The 15,736-nt window shown below is 55.3% G+C and overlaps 1 protein-coding gene across 8 annotated transcripts in view; it reads right to left on the bottom strand.

Annotated features, from left to right (window-relative positions):
* NDST1 (N-deacetylase and N-sulfotransferase 1) overlaps positions 1-15,736 on the bottom strand; it is a 69,253-nt gene that overhangs the window by 44,935 nt on the left and 8,582 nt on the right. The window lies entirely within an intron of this gene.

The following is a 15,736-nucleotide window of genomic DNA, read 5'->3' as shown; positions in this document are numbered from 1 at the left end:
ATGTACTTGCTGCCTACCATGTGCAGCAGGCCTCTTGTGAAGGGCCGAATGCATCATGCTGTTTCACCCCAACCGTCTGAGGGGCAGTGATGCAATGGCTGCTAGCATCTCTGTGAAAGGCTCAGGCTGGAGCCAGCTTGCATGGTCTTGAACCTTGCCTCCATTATTTACCAGCCTGTGACCTTTGCACAAATCTCTCGACCTCTCTGAGTCTCCATTTCCCCAAGTATAAAATAGGGTTTATACTAATCTATCTTGCAGGGCTGTTGCCAAGACTAAGAGAGATGATGTGTGTAAAACTGCTCAGTGCCTGGCACATAGTGATACAGGCTAACAAAATGATTATCCATTTAATGGAGTTGGAAACTGAGGCTCAGGAAGGAACTGACCCAAGGCCACATATCAAATTGACAGTGGATCCAGAAAGAGGAAGAGACGTCAGGCTTGGGAGCACACTGGAAGTTGGGAAGAAGCAGAGGATCCATTCCCTGTTCCCTCATTCTGTACCTGAGCACCGCCAGGTACCAAGCCTGGCACTGGGCACTGAAGATGCAGGCCTTTGGGCTCCAAGGTTTTATCTGGTGTGATGCTGCTGCCAGGTGAATGGAGCAGGTCCCCAGAGCCCCGCATGCTCACCCAGCCCACGCTCACCCTGCCTGGGTCGCTCCTGACCATGCCCCCTACTCCCTCCGCTCTCACAGGCACACGAATGGACAGGCAAACCCACATGGTGCCAAGATGTTCAAATGGGGTTATCACGGGCATCTGGGTCACAGGCACGAGTATGGGGCGGGGAGCTGAGAGGAGTTCAGGGAGAGCCCCACAAGCAGGCTCAAAATTATTTGAATGGGCACCTGGCCTCGGGGAGGAGGAGTGGCTGCCAGCCGGGCACTGGTAGCCTCACATGCAATCCCAGGGCCACTCCCCAGAGCTGACTTGGCCCCTCCCATCCTGTCACACCCCCAGCACAGTCACGCCACCACCCATTACCCAGCCATACCCCACAGCCATGCTGCTCCACCAGCTACCCCGCCCTAGCCTGCCCCACCCACCACGAACAGCAAAGAAAATCCTCCACATTTGCTTCCCAGCTGTGCAGGAGTTTCTCCAGCGCAATTACACCCTTGGGAGGCGGAGACCAGAAGCAAATCCCTTCCTCTGCTGTAACCTGCTGCACACACCATCCCCCACAGCCCCGCAGCACCGCCTGGCTGGGGGCTAAGATGCCACCCATCAGGCACCCCGGGGTCCATGACTGCCACCAGGGACTGTCAGAAGTCTGGCTCAAGGGTCTCAGGGTTACAGAGTATACAGTCCATCTTGCAGTGAACACATGGGGACACTGAGGCCCAGAGAGAGAAAAGGACCCCACCCACCCGGGTGGCGTTGCCAGGCCTGCCCCACCCCCACCTGCCTTGGCCCGTTTTCTTACCCACTAAAACCCTGCACGTCCTCCTCCAAGGCCAGCCTCAGCCGAGAGCTGGACTCTGCCAGCTGTGGATTTCAGAAGTCCTAGATGAGCTCTCCTGCTCCATACCCCACCACGCAGTGCTGGATTTATGCTGCCAGATGTCGGCTGCAATTAGAACTAGGACACTGGTGCCCAACTGCACCTAAAGCTTTCCAAGGCAGAAGCGGTCTCCCACCCACAGCAGGTACTTAAGAGCAAAGTGCCCTTGCCAATGACCTTTCCCTTTTTGAATGTGCTATGAGGAATCGCCAAGCTAAATGCATTAAAACATGAACTCCCATTTATTAGACATGATATGCCTGCACTACATGCTACTATTAATCCTTACAAGAGCACCATGACCTACGTTCCCTTCATTTTACAGATGAGGAAACCGAGGCCCAGAGGGGGCCCATGACTTGCCCAGCCACAGAGCTAACAAGCGGGTAACTGGGAATCTCAGCACAGAGGCGCCAGCTCACCATCCTTCAGCAACACACGCCCTCCCGTGTTCACCTAGGACAGCTGACATAAGCCAGCGCCCATACACCCCATGCTCCACTCCCTTTGAATACCACTTTCCGTTTTCATTTTCATGCATTTTACGTGTGTTTTAACATCAAAAGCAGCCTCTAACGATCCTTCTTGGAAGCAGACCCACAAATCACGCATCAGTTGACAAGCAAACAAAGCATAAAGCGCTGGTTCACTCCCCAGTTCTCAACCTGGGGTTTGTTCTGGGTTCCCCGGAGGGGGATGCCCAACAAAAACCTCAAGAACTTATACCCGCCACTTGTTGAGAATTTGTGTTTCTTCCAACAAGCCCTGAGTTGAGAGTTTATCTTTTAACCAGCTCTGAAGAAAAGAGTTTACTGAGCAAACAAACAAGACAGCTGGGGGCAAGGGGGTTTGCAGAGTGGGGAACAAGACAGGTCAGGACCAGCTGCCCTCTGGTGCCACTGACGCTCTAGGGCAGACCAAGGTGGGCAGGACCCTCACAAGGCAAGCTCTTCGTTAGCCCACAGAACTCCCCAAAATAGGACTCTCTCCACCCAACCCCCAAATCCATCTACGCAGAGTCAAATCCATTCCTAGCTATTTTTCTTAGGCTCAGATCACAGGCACTTGAAAAAAACAGAAAGATATTTCTTTGCAAATATCATAACCTCCCTCGCTGACAGCAGCCAGCACTGACTGAGCTCCTGGTAACTTGCCAGCCCCACACCAGCTTTCCCTGATTTATCACACCCAATCCTCACGCTGAGAGCTGGTGTCACCGACATACGTGCTCTCACAGGCAGGAAACCTAGGCTCAGAGAGGGTACGAAGCAACTGACTCAAGGTCACACAGCTGGGCAGGGGGAGAACCAGGACAACCCCAAGCCGGCCCACCTCGGAGCCCCTGCTTGTAACCTCCGGGCAGCTGCCCAGCATTCCACACCATTCTTGAACCAGGTCGGCGGCCCAGAACGTACCCAGAGACAGGCTTCCTGCAGGTAACCAGCCCCAGCTGCCTCAGCGCAGGCTGATCGGCTCCTCTGGCAATGGGAAAGCCTTCCATCACGGGCAGACAGGGGCACCACAGATCCCCAGAGGCAGGACCTCAGCCAGAGGGTCTTCACCTTCCCCCGCCCCGGGGGCCTGTGTCATCCCCAGATAGGCAGAGACCCCACATGAGAAAGGGAGGCTGCCTCTATGCCCCAGGCAGAGGCCTCATGCTGAGGAATGGGAGAGAGAGGTGGTGAGGCTCAGACGCAGGAGATCTCAGCTAAAAGGGCCACAACTCAAAGGACAATGGTGACTGGACAGCCTCACAGGTCTGCTGCATGCCAGGTACAAGCACTTCCCAATCACGACCTCAGTTATTCGTCATCTTCTCTCAAAGAAGTACAAACAAGTTTACCATTATTCATTCCCCCGTCTGCCACCCCTGCAGAGGAGCCGGGAAATGCTGGTCAGCCCCGGCCCCTGCCCTCCCACTTGCCCACTTCAGGTTGCCATATGATCCCTGACAGATTCTGAGAAACAGGTGTATGGGAGTGGGGGAGCCCTCCATCTCTAGGATGTGGAAGCAAACTCCGCGTGGGCCTGGAGTCCACATCAGCATTCCAGTGCTTCCATTGGCTCCCTCTGGGCAATACCCTTCCCTTCTCTGAGCCTGTTTCCTTACCTGGACAGCAAGGGGTAGAGATTAGATCTGAAGTTTGTGACCTCCTGGGGTTACAGAACCCTTTGAGAGGACTTCCCTAACCAGCGCAGTGGTTAAGAATCCGCCTGCCAATGCAGGGGACGTGGGTTCAAGCCCTGGTCCGGGAAGATCTCACATGCCGCGGAGCAAGTAAGCCTGTGCGCCAAAACTACTGAGCCTGCGCTCTAGAGCCCACGAGCCACAACTACTGAAGTCCACGCGCCAAGAGTCCGTGCTCCGCAACAAGAGAAGCCACCGCAGTGAGAAGCCCACACACCACAACGAAGAGTAGCCCCCACTTGCCACAACTAAAGCCCATGCGCAGCAAAGAAGACCCAACGCAAAAAAACCAAAGAAATAAAAAATAAATTAAATTAAATTAAAAAAAGAACCCTTTGAGAGTATCATGAAGGCTGTTAGTGGACTCTCCCCAGACAGATGCCATACTCCATACAAAGTCAGGGAGATTGTGACCGCCCTCCTCTCCAAAAGCCAAGTGGAAAAAGCCAAATGGAAACTCTGTAGCAGCCCCTCTGACTTAAACAAGCCATAGCCTCACCGTCAAGATAGGACTGAAGCCATGAATGTAACATCTGAGCCCCTGGGACCTCGTCATTCCAGCTCCCCCCATGGCCTTGCAGTAAATCTTTAACTCCCAGACCTGCTGGCTTCAGGTGGATTTGTGAACTTGCTGAGCTGTCAGGAGAAGCTCAAAGAGAAGCTAAGCCCTTCCTTCCCACCCCTCAGCCACGGTCTCCTTTTCCATCAGGAATCTGCCAGGTCAGCCCTGGCCCATCTCCCTGGTGCAGTACTGGGGGCTGGGACACTTGAGGAACCCACTTCTGGTCCTGAATGCAGACAGGACCCGGTGCCAGGCTTAGGGGCCAGCTCGCCCTAACCCCTGCACCCCTGGCCCCCTCCTGCATTGGTATGAACACGTACACACTGTGGGTACACACACATCAGACAGACCTGGGAGGACTGGACAGGAGGGAGGGGACACGGGGCTGTGGTCAGAGGGTACAGGGAGGCCGGGGAGAAAATGACAGGACCCACCCGAGCTCCAGGCAGTAGCCGCTCAGCTCCACTCTACTTCGCGTCACCGCATCCTCTTAATGGCTCCACGCTCCTCACGTAACACAGTCACAACTAATCCCAGAGCCAGGACAAATAGCATGACTGTCCACCCAATTCCCTCTCTGGGAGGGAGCGGGTGGCTCTAGGGCACCCTGAGCCACCAACCACGTTCCCAGAAGCCTCCAGGCCTCCTCACCACCATGTCCCTTGCCAGAGGCCACCGACCCCTACCTCCTGAACCTCAGGAAGAGGATGTCTTGTCTGACTCTGTCCCATGCCCAGGGGACCCCTCAGCAGGCAGGGATCCCGCTCCCTCACCCCTGCCCTGCCAGAGGTGCCTTCCATGGAAGAGGAGAAAGCATGTCCCTGACCCTGATGCCAGTGGGCCCTAGGCTTCCTCTCAAGAAAGGTGGCAGCCAGGAGCAGCTGAGCCCTCACTGTCAGCAAGGGTAACCGGGCTCTGGCTGCAGCCCTGCCTGACTGCCTATGCGATCCAAGCAGGGCCCTTCCCCCACCCCAGACCTCAGTTTCCCCGCCTGTCCTGAGAAGAGGAAGAAGGACTTATATCTCCTATCAGGCCAGCAGGTGGTCAAAGTGCCTGTGATGTTGGCTTTTGGTCCCTGACCCAACCCCGCTCAGTGGCCAGACCCTTCCATTGCCCTCCCTGCCCCATCCCCTAACCCCCGCAAAGAAAGAAGGGTAACTGCCTGAGTGCGGAGGTGCTAGGGCTGAAAAGGGCCTTACAAAGCCCAGAGAGGAGAAGCAACTCGGCCATGATCACACAGTTGTGGTGTGTGGGCTTCTCATTGCGGTGGCTTCTCTTGTTGCGGAGCACGGGCTCTAGGCGCGTGGACTTCAGTAGCTGTGGCTCACGGGCTCAGCAGTTGTGGCTCACGGGCTCTAGAGCACAGGCTCAGTAGTTGTGGAACACAGGCTTAGTTGCTCTGCCGCATGTGGGATCTTCCTGGACCAGGGCTCGAAACCATGTCCCTTGCATTGGCAGGTGGATTCTTAACCACTGCGTCACCAGGGAAGCCCTGGTATTTGCCTTTTTAGAGGACACCAAGGAGAGCACCAGGAAACTTGCTAAGTAGCAGAATTTCAGGTCCCAAGAGCAGCAGTGGGGAAAATAATGCCATGTCTGTACATGTAGGACCTGGGGATGGAGACTGCCGACTGTCCAAGGCCCCTCACATCAAACCACAAGGGTGGCCTAGGCTCCTGCCAGCCCGGGGTGATCCCAGGAACCCCTGCAGGGATTAGCAGCTGTGGCCACCTCTTCACAGGTCACCTGAGGCCCAGCCTGCAGGCCCGGAGGTGGTGATGGGGAGATTGGCCCAGATGGACACCCCAAGACCAGGCTTCCCAGAAGCCTTGGGGAAACTGAAAAGGCTCCAGGCCCTGTGGCCAGAGTGGAGGGAAGCCAGGTGCACTGGGGGCAACAAAGACGAAGGGAAAGCCTTGAGGCACTTGGAGCCACAGAAGCCCCCTAATCTCCTCGAGGCCTGGTGGGCACAACCTAGGCCTGCTGAGACCAGGGAAGCTTCATCAGGGCCCGCATGAAAGCAGCCTCGTCCCTCCAGACTCGCTGGGGCTTGTCCCGTGACAGAAGCCCGCCGCTAACATGCCTCCCCTCCAGGGTGAGGGGCTCAAATGCTTACATGGAGGCGCAGCTGGCAGGGGAAGGGGCAGCAGGTGGGGAGAGGGGGCGGGAGGACCTCGCTTTCTCTGCACCACAGACCGCTAGAGACAGAGTAAAAAGCACCGGGCAGGTAACCTATTTATCGAAGGTCCTTTTTAAAGGGGCCAGGGGACCTTGGTGAGCCTCTACAAGGTAGCTGACAGGTGTCCCCAGACCCCCAAGGTTCGGGGACCAGTTCCTGGGGTCAGGAGACTGGCGCTCTAGTCCTAGACTGGGCTAGGGTGAGGCATCCAGGCAGCAGGCACAAACATGAAGGAGGCGCCCACTCCCAGGCGCTGGCATGCACCTGCATGATACTGGTGAGAGTCGCACTGCGGCCCCTGAGTGACCCTCACAGTCTACCTCTAAGGGCCTCCCTCGCCTCGCCCTAGGCCCAGCCTTGCACAAACCTGCCAGTGACCCCACCAAGCACCTGCTCCTGTCAGGCCTTGCTTTGTTCACCAGTAAAGTGGAATGGTGCCAGATGATTCCAGGGGCCCTTCTAACTCGAAGCTGGGCAATTCTGGAGTGTAACTGACCTCCACTGCTCATCCCCAGAAATGGGCACAACGGCCCCCACTCCCGCCACCCGTAAGCCCATCAGGCACCATGCTCCACCACGATACAACCTCTCCCTATAACCGTGTGCTATGCCCTCTGCTAAACGCTTGGCCTCTGCTTCATCAAGGCCTCATTTTACAAATGTGGAAACAGGCGCATGGAAGTTAAGCAGCTGGCTCGAGCTTCCAGTTGGGAAGCGCTGAGCTGAGATTTGAATCAGTGCCTGGCTGTAATCCTACATTCCATGGGATCTGCCACAGATAACCCAAAACTCACTATGGCTCAGAAGATGCCATCGGGTCTTTGCACCTCCTACATCTTCGAGTGTGCAATGCTGAGGCTAATGCTAAAGGCGGGCTGCTGGAGGCGGGAGCAGGCAGGCAGGAATGGGAAGCCTGTGTGGGTGCTGAGCATTTGCAGACTGACCAGCCTCCACCCCAGCCAGTTGTCCACTGCTGTGGCTACAACGTCCTCGTCACCATCAGCACACCACAGTCACCACTGTGCCATTTTTAAATCACTGCACAGATGCAAAGCTTTTTCACAGATGCTGCTCGGGCATCACATGACAAGCTTCTAAGATCATGGCAGGGATTTCTTCCCTCTTTCTCAAATGAGGAAAGTGGGGTTCCTGGAGGAAGAGTGACTTCCCAAAAGTACACGGTGAGGCAGAGTTTGGCAATGAACTTGGAGCCCACATCTTCTTCCTCCAGGTCCAGAGCTTTGTCTACTCTTCCATGCCCTCCTTGACTTTTCAGTTCAACCAGCACTGATGGGTCTTTGCAACAATGACTTTTTTTTTTTTTTTTGGCTGCGTGATCTCAGTTCCCCGACCAGGATTGAACCCAGGCCACGGCAGTGAAAGTGTCAAATCCTAACCACTGGACCACCAGGGAACTCCCAACAATGACCATTTTTGAGAGCTCATTCTGGGCAGGTATTATACCCAGCACTTCAAGTATTATCTCATTTAGTCATGAAGACAACCTCATAAACTACGTACTGCTACTGTTTTCATTTCGTAGACAGAGGCACTGAGGCTCAGAAATGTGGAGTATCTTGCCCCAGTTTGCCATGTTAGGAAGGGGCAGAGCTGGGATTCAAACTGAGGTCAGTCTGGCTCTGGGGCCTGCGCTCAGAGCCTCCGTGCTTTGTCTGGGACCAGAGGGGAAAGGAGGGCAGACACACTCGAACAGCATGTGTGCCTGGCAGGTTATGGCAAGATTAGGATAATAGGAAGACAAACAAAGCTCTTAGAGAGCCCAGAAGATGGAGGTTGTTTCAAACATCCGGGCAGGAGGCCAGGAGTCTGAGCAAGGGACACGGGAACAGAGGGAGGTGACAGATAGGAGGGAGGCGGCCTTGTAAGACCTTGGTCAAGTGCCTTGCTCTCTCTGGATCTCAATTTACCCAGCTGTTAAGAAAAGTTCCTGGAATATCTCCAGAGCCCTCTCCAACCCAAAAAGCCCTTGGACCCTGGGAAAACAAGCAATGCCTGGTGACAGCCTGGCTGTCAGCCCTGGGGGAATCTGAAATGTCCTTGGCCGTCCTGACACGATTCAACTGCTGGGTAACAGGATTGCAAAAGCACAGGGCTCGGCCAGCATGCCTGGGCACCACTGAAGTGTGGGTCCTAAGGGGGCCACATTCCGCCCATTGTCAACCTCTCCATGGTCCCAGTGGAGCAAGCACCACCCAGCCGGGACCCAGACCGGCAACCGAGGTCACATCCAAGTGCCCAGTGGAATGTCACTCCAGGCCTGCCCTGCCCCCGCTGATCCTGTCCAGACAACTCGAGTACATTCAACATCACCCACCCTCAGAGCCCCACACTCACATTCCCTAAGGTCAGCCATTGGGACGTAGAGACAAAGGGTTCTGTAGGAGATCTTCGGGAAAATGACCACCCCCATCCCCAAGGGACCTGTTCAAGACAGAGGTTGCCAGGGCTTCCCTGGTGGCACAGTGGTTGAGAGTCTGCCTGCCGATGCAGCGGACACGGGTTCGTGCCCGGGTCCGGGAAGATCCCACATGCCGCGGAGCGGCTGGGCCCGTGAGCCATGGTCGCTGAGCCTGCGCGTCCGGAGCCTGTGCTCCGCAACAGGAGAGGCCACCACAGTGAGAGGCCCGTGTACCGCAGAAAAAAAAAAAAAAAAAAAAGACAGAGGTTGCCCATGCCAAGTCAGTGAAGACCCACAATTAAAGGAAGGGCAGGAGAGTCCATCAGGGCTGGCCCTCAGTTCTCACTCCGGCAGGTGGAAGGGGCTCAGCCCAAGTCTCCAAACTCACAGCATCCTCCTCAGACCACATGAGTACCAGGTTTCTACTCGATAGCCTTCCATGGCCCCCACCACCTACCAGGCAAAACCCCTTAACCTGACCGACTGCACAGTCACTAACAGCCCCTGATAACTGGGTGTGGTATATACCAGGGCCTTGGCTAAGTGCTTCGTGTGCATTTTCTCATTTAACCCTCACAGCGACTCTGTGATGCAGGTACTATGGTTGGCCCATTTTCACAGATGAGAAAACTGAGGCTGGGAGAGGTTATGTCACTGGCCCAGAGTCTCACAGCCAGGCGACCAAGCAAGGATTCGCACCCACACTGGACTTCAAGCCAGGTTCTTCACCTCTGTGCATCCAGCCTCCTCAAGTGCTCCCTGCCACCCTCAGAACCCGGGGGGCCAGCTTAACACGTCAGTGTGCAGGAGAGGAAACCAAGGCACAGAGAGAAACCTCTCTCTGTTGGCAGCCGAGCCAGGGCAAGGCCTGAGGCCTCTGGCCTCCCCTTCCAGGGCTCCCCCTAGCCCCCCACCCAAGAAGCACGGCAGGCAGAAAGGCCAGGGCCACCACCAAGACAGTGAGTCCTCAGAATCGGCCTTTTTCCTCTGTCCAGGAGGAAGGGAAAAGCAGGAGGAGGTTTACAAAGAAAGAAAAAGAACATGAAAGGCCCAGGAAATACTTATTCTTACAGACAGATTCTCAGAGTTCAGGAGGTCCTACAGGGCACCCCTCACACCCCTTCAACGACAGGAACGTGCAGGCCCAGGACCAACCTCTACCCATGTGTCTCCCCTCCCACCAGGTATGCTCCAACCTAAAACATCTGACCTGAAATCTCCATTTCTCTCCCCAAACCTGCTGTCCTGCAGCCTTCCAGTCCCTCAGGCCAGAAACCTTGGCATTGACACCTTCTTCCTCTCACAGCCCACACCTAATCCATCGGCACATCCAGTGATACCAATTCAGAATCTGACCCCGGGCCGCCTCCCACTCTCCACGCTGAGCCGTCCTCCCTCACCTGTGGCACCCACTGGCTGGCGGGCATCCTGCTTCCAGCCTCTAGGCTTCTCTCCACGCAGCAGCCCACAGGATCCCTCTCAAACATGTGTCAAAACAAGGCAGCCCTCAGCCCCAGCCGCTCAGCAGCTTTTCTTTACTTTACCCTTTACTCAGACCAAACGGCGAAGTCCTCTCGAAGGGCAGGAGGCCCTAGGCAATCCCCTCCGCCCCTGGGCAGACTCCCTCTGGCCACATCTCCTCCCAGGACGGCTCTTATTCTTCCGCCCCTGCCACACCAGCCTCCTTGCTGCTGCTCCTCGAGCACACCCTGCACCCTCTTGCCTCAAAGCCTTGCGTTGCTGTTCCCTCTGCCTGGAATGCTCTTCCCCACATACCCCGTGGCTCCCTAGCTCCCCTCCTGGAGTCTCCTTTCCCCTTACCAGAGACTTTCCATGACCCCCAACACAGCAGAGCCACTCCCTTAAGTCACACTGTCCACCCCCAACCCAGCTTTATTTTTGTGGCAGGCACTTCTTGCCAGTTGACAAGTAGCTAGTATTCTTTGGTTTGTTGACTCTCTCCCACTACCAGAGTGTCACCCCCAAGTCCAAAACAGGGACTGGGCTGTTTTGTTCACTGCTGTGCCCCAGTGCCCAGAAAAGTGCCTGGAACAAAGTAGATGCTCAATAAAAATGTGTTGGATGAGGGACTATGGCTGCCCTCATCTGAGCACCTTCTAGTTTCTGCAGTCCCCTAGGAGACCAGGGTTGCCTGGAGGCGGAAATGAAACTCCACCTGTGCCAGCTGGAATCTTGATGGCTGTCACATGAACAGTCCTGGGACAAGTAACTGCTTGGACCAGAACAGGACTTACGCCGGTCCCTGTCCGATACCTTTGCCCACCACTTTGGCCACTTTTGGGTCTGACAGCTGGGCCCACAGGGTGGCTCCAGCCCCAGCAGGAACATGGACTGGGCTGCAGCTGGGCTCCCTCCCAGCCCACCAGTGCTGCTGGGGTCCAGCATCTGACAAAGGCTGCCCCATGCTCCCAGCTAGAGGAGGCGGAGGAGGGAGGTCCAGTGCCATGCCTGCCCTTTTCCCGTTGTCGGCAGGAGGACTGTCAGAAGGAAGCTTTGTTCTCAGAATAAAGAGCATGAAGCCCAGTGCCAGGCGGAAACAGGCACAGAGGCAGCCGGCCCATTAGAGACAGTTTAAGGAAAAAAAAAAAAAAAATGGGATGGAGGATGTTTGAGAAGTAATTTGCACACCCAACCGGTTTCATGCCTCCAGGGTGGCTGTGACGATGGTGGCTTCACTTTTCCAGGCCCAAGCCTCAAGGCTGTCACAGACAAGCAGACTGTCCCAGCTGGGAGATCTGGCAGCGACCCTGCAGAGTGAGGTGAGGACAGAGGAGTGGGTTCTTGCCTGGGAGTCAGAAGATCTGGGGTCCAAGCCCGGCTTTCCACACACTCATGTGTGACACGGGGGGAGTCCCTCCCTCCATGTACCCTAGTTTACCCTTCTGTAAATGGCTTGTATAGGCTTGTGCTTGAAGCCTCAGCCTGCCTGCCACAGGATCACACATCAAGGTGCCCCTCAGCCTGTGGCCAGGTCACTGGGCAGCCCAGGCCAGTCCTCCAACCTCGTTGGGTACAGACCCTGCCCACTCAGACCAGGGCTTCCAGCCTGCCTCCTGCCCTGACATCAGGGCATTCCTCTTCTGAGCTGTTAGCTGAACAATGTGAAATCTCTGTGGGCCCTGCCCAGACACTGGCACCTGCCCTGATCCCCCGTCATCCCGTCCAAGGATGGCTCACCAGACGCTTTCAGCCACAACCAACAGGAGGAGCCCAGCGTATGAGTGCACCCAGGGTAAGAGAGAAGCCCGCAGAGGGAAAGGGGTACGCGATGTCACACAGCTGCCATTCAGGGGTCCTCCCTACCAGCCCTGGCCTCCCTGAGCTAAGGCAGGGTCCTCAAAGCGTGTCCACAGACCCTTGCGTCTGAATCTTCTAGGGAGGGGGACACTGTACCCTGAAGGAATCAAAGATGGGGGCCAGAAACCTGCATGCTTTTTTTCTTTCTACAAGCTTCCCAGGTTTTTCTTGTCCCCAGCACAATTGTGACCTCTCAGCTAAGACCTCTTCAAGGAGGAGATAGCTTAGCCGGCCTCTAGGGAAGGTTCGGATTTCAATTAAAAGAGTGAAATACGCCTTGGACAGACAGATAGCTGGACAAAGAAGCTGGTGGCTAAAGCGCACACTCTAGGAGCAGAATACAGCAGAGAAAGGCCTGAAGGAGGGGAAGCCTAGTCCACGAAACACCTGAACTGATCCTTCCCCGCATCCTGCTGTCTCCCCAGGATGCCGAGGTCTGCACTCGATGCCATCTGAAGACTGCTGATCCCAGCCTCCCTCTCCCCGCAAGCTCCTCCAAGCCCCCTGGGAGAGTGAAACGTGGGGACAGCTTCAGGAGAAATGTCCCTCTCCTTGCTTATACTGCACCGTGGGGACAACCCTCTGAGTGACTGTTTATCCGCAGCTTAAGAAGCTGCCTGGGTCAGTGGTTAAGCAGCCACAGCTTATCTGGGAGGAGGATTCTCTGGCCATGGGACAGGCTGATCCAGAGGCTTCCATTAAATGGAATCTTCACAGCTGGTGAGGAGCAGCAACGCCCCGCCTTCATTCATAAAGGAAGCACTTATTATGCTCCTGCTGTGAACACAGTCCTGAGCCTGAGCACAATGCTTCGAGGGATACAGAGATGAGTCAGATCCCCACCACCACCACCAAAGAGCCCACAGAGCAGACAGACGGGGGACCACACCACGGCGCAGGAGAGAAAGCTGGCCGTGCCTACAGGACGGGGTCAAAATTCAGACACCTGGGGGCTAGAAAGACTGTATAAATGTGCGAAGTGGGCGGGGGAATGGGGCAAAGAGGAGCTTACGTGCTTCATCTCCAGTAGTGGCCACTGGAGAACTACACTCAAAGTTGTATGATCTTCTCATTTTTGAAGCCAGAAGTTGGGATTCTTACGTAAAATCTCCTGTTAGCAACTAGCTCGAGATTTGGCATGGGCCAAGTAAAAGCTGCCCATGAGGCAGATGTGGCCTGCCAGTTTGTGGCCTTTGTTTTCTTAAAGAGAATAGAATGCAAAGCTCAGTAGATGAGACTTCCCTGCAGCCAAGGTACCAGGGAAGGCTTTCTGGGAGAGGAGGCTTGGCGCTGGGCTGCAAGGATGGGTAGGTCACTCGTGGGGAGGGAGTCGTGGTGGGGGAGTGTACCCGTTCAAGCCATAGGGGCCATGGGTCAAGGGTGCCACCCCCCAGCCTATAGCCTGCCTATCCCCCTAAAAAGGGGTTCCGGTCTCCACCCCCAAAGCAGGCACAGAGGCATCAGCTCTGTCTGTCCCCAGGTAGCCAGGGGAGGGGCCGCTTGCCCAGCAAACCTCCAGACTAAATCAATTGGTGGCAGAATAGCACGGGTTCGATTTCATCCCTGGAGCTTGGGGAACAGGTCAGCTAATGCAATAGCCCTGTGGGGGGAAGGGAGAGGAAGAGACAATGGAGGACAAAACGAGGTTGAGAATCATGTCCTGCCTGGCCGGGCCCCACTGGTTACATAATCTTGCCTTAGGACAAAGCTACGTTCAAGGCACCAGTGAGGGCCTGGGCTGGGGAGCCGGGGGATGAGGAAGGTTTCTCCTCCCTCCCCTATTCTCCAACCTCGCCCTGCAGCTCCTGAAAAGCCCAACAGAGCTGCAGGTGGAGACTAAGACCCCAAGATAAGGCACTTAACAGGATCACACAGCAAATTAGCAGCAAAGCTGAAACTGATAATAATAGCAAACTTTAACCAAGTGGTTACTTTGTACCAGGCACCAGGATAAATTCTTTAAACACATTATCTTATTTGAAAGCCTATAACACTGTGAGATAACTATTCTTATTTTTCCCATTTTACAGATGGGGAAATTGATGCACAGACACAGTAACAAGGTCACACAGGAGCTGGCTTAGAGGAAGAGCCAGTTTAGAGAAGCCAACAGTGGCCTCCAAGACCATACTCTGAACCACGACACTACACGGCCACCATGCTACTTTCGACTAGAACCATACTGCCTCTCCAGCAACCTTCTCTCAAGGCTGTAGAGCATGCATTCGGCCCCCTGCCCTCCCATCAGCACTTTGGGTGACACCAAGCCCTCCGACAACCTATGAGACCTACAGATTTTCTCTGCAGAAAAAGAATCCACGGAAATGCCCACAAAATGTTGCAAAAGATTTTAGGGGCTTACATACCCCTGCACTAGTGAGAACAGATGGATCCAGATCATGGAATACTCCAGAGATAGGAGGTAGCAGAGGAAGAAGACTCCCCCAGGTTCTCTGGTCCCCTCCTGTCTGAACTTGGAGCCCAAACGGTTGGCCACTTTAGTCCACAGGCGTGGGCACTTATCAGGGCTCAGGGCCTAGTCATCCCTTCAGGGCTAGGAGAACAGAATGAATCACGATATACAATAGTCCCCGCCTCTGCACCCACTGGGTGTGACTCCCAGCTCCCAGCTGCTGGGCAGACAGTGCACAGCTGGGCCCCAGCATCTGGACGGGGGTGGCATCACCAAGCATACCACCATGCTTCCCCACCATGCAGGTCACCATCCGACGGGCACACCTCACTGCAGACTGGACCTGGCCTTGTCCTGACTCTAGCAGCTCTGAGTGTTTCCAAGAGGGGACCCTCCACGGTCCCCGCGAGCCTCCAGGCCAGCCAAGGCCACGGGAACAGTAAGTCGAGACAACCGCCCCTTAAAAGGCGCCGCAAGACCCAGGCTCCCATCCCAAGCCTCCTGTGCCTCACTGTGCAGCCTCAGGCAGCAGCCTCCTCACCGCACCGCTCAGAGCCTCAGTTTCACCAACTGTAAAGTGGGAAGACTACCCTATCAAGTCTTCCCCAGCTCCACAGCCCTGAGTCTGTAAACAACAGCATCTGAGAAACTTCACAGAGCCCTGGGATCCTGCTTTCAGGAAGTTACAGAAACATCCTTCAGAGAAACAAAAGTCAAACCTAAAGACTCTACTTTCTTTTTTTGTAAGGATATCAAAAAGCACTTTTTACAGTCTGACTTCCCCCATTCTACTTCCATTGTTCCAGATATCCTCTCAGGACCTAGAAAATACATTTGGTTTCCGTCTGGGGTCTGGGCTTCTTGGTGTTCTTTCTCTTGGATGCTGCCCCACCCTCCTTGGCAGCTTTCTCCCCCGGACACACCCATCTCTACCCCCCGCATTGGTCTGGGCCACTACAACTACCCAGCCTGCCAAAGGAGGGGTGGGGGACAGGGACAGTTTTCAGGAAACAAACCCTTCCCTGGTCAGAACAGAGACAGCTCTGTGTCTGGTCCCAAGCGTGACACAGTGTGTGGCCCTGTGCGAGTCCCTGCTCCTCTCTGGGCCTCTGTTCCCCACTGAGAGATGAAGGGGCTCCTGCACTGT

The sequence above is a fragment of the Delphinapterus leucas genome, chromosome 3 (assembly GCF_059928025.1).
Source record: "Delphinapterus leucas isolate spDelLeu-1000000601 "Yukka" chromosome 3, BTC_Dleu_Yukka2, whole genome shotgun sequence".
In the NCBI taxonomy this organism is placed as follows: domain Eukaryota; kingdom Metazoa; phylum Chordata; class Mammalia; order Artiodactyla; family Monodontidae; genus Delphinapterus; species Delphinapterus leucas.
This window is presented reverse-complemented; position numbering and strand designations above follow the sequence as displayed.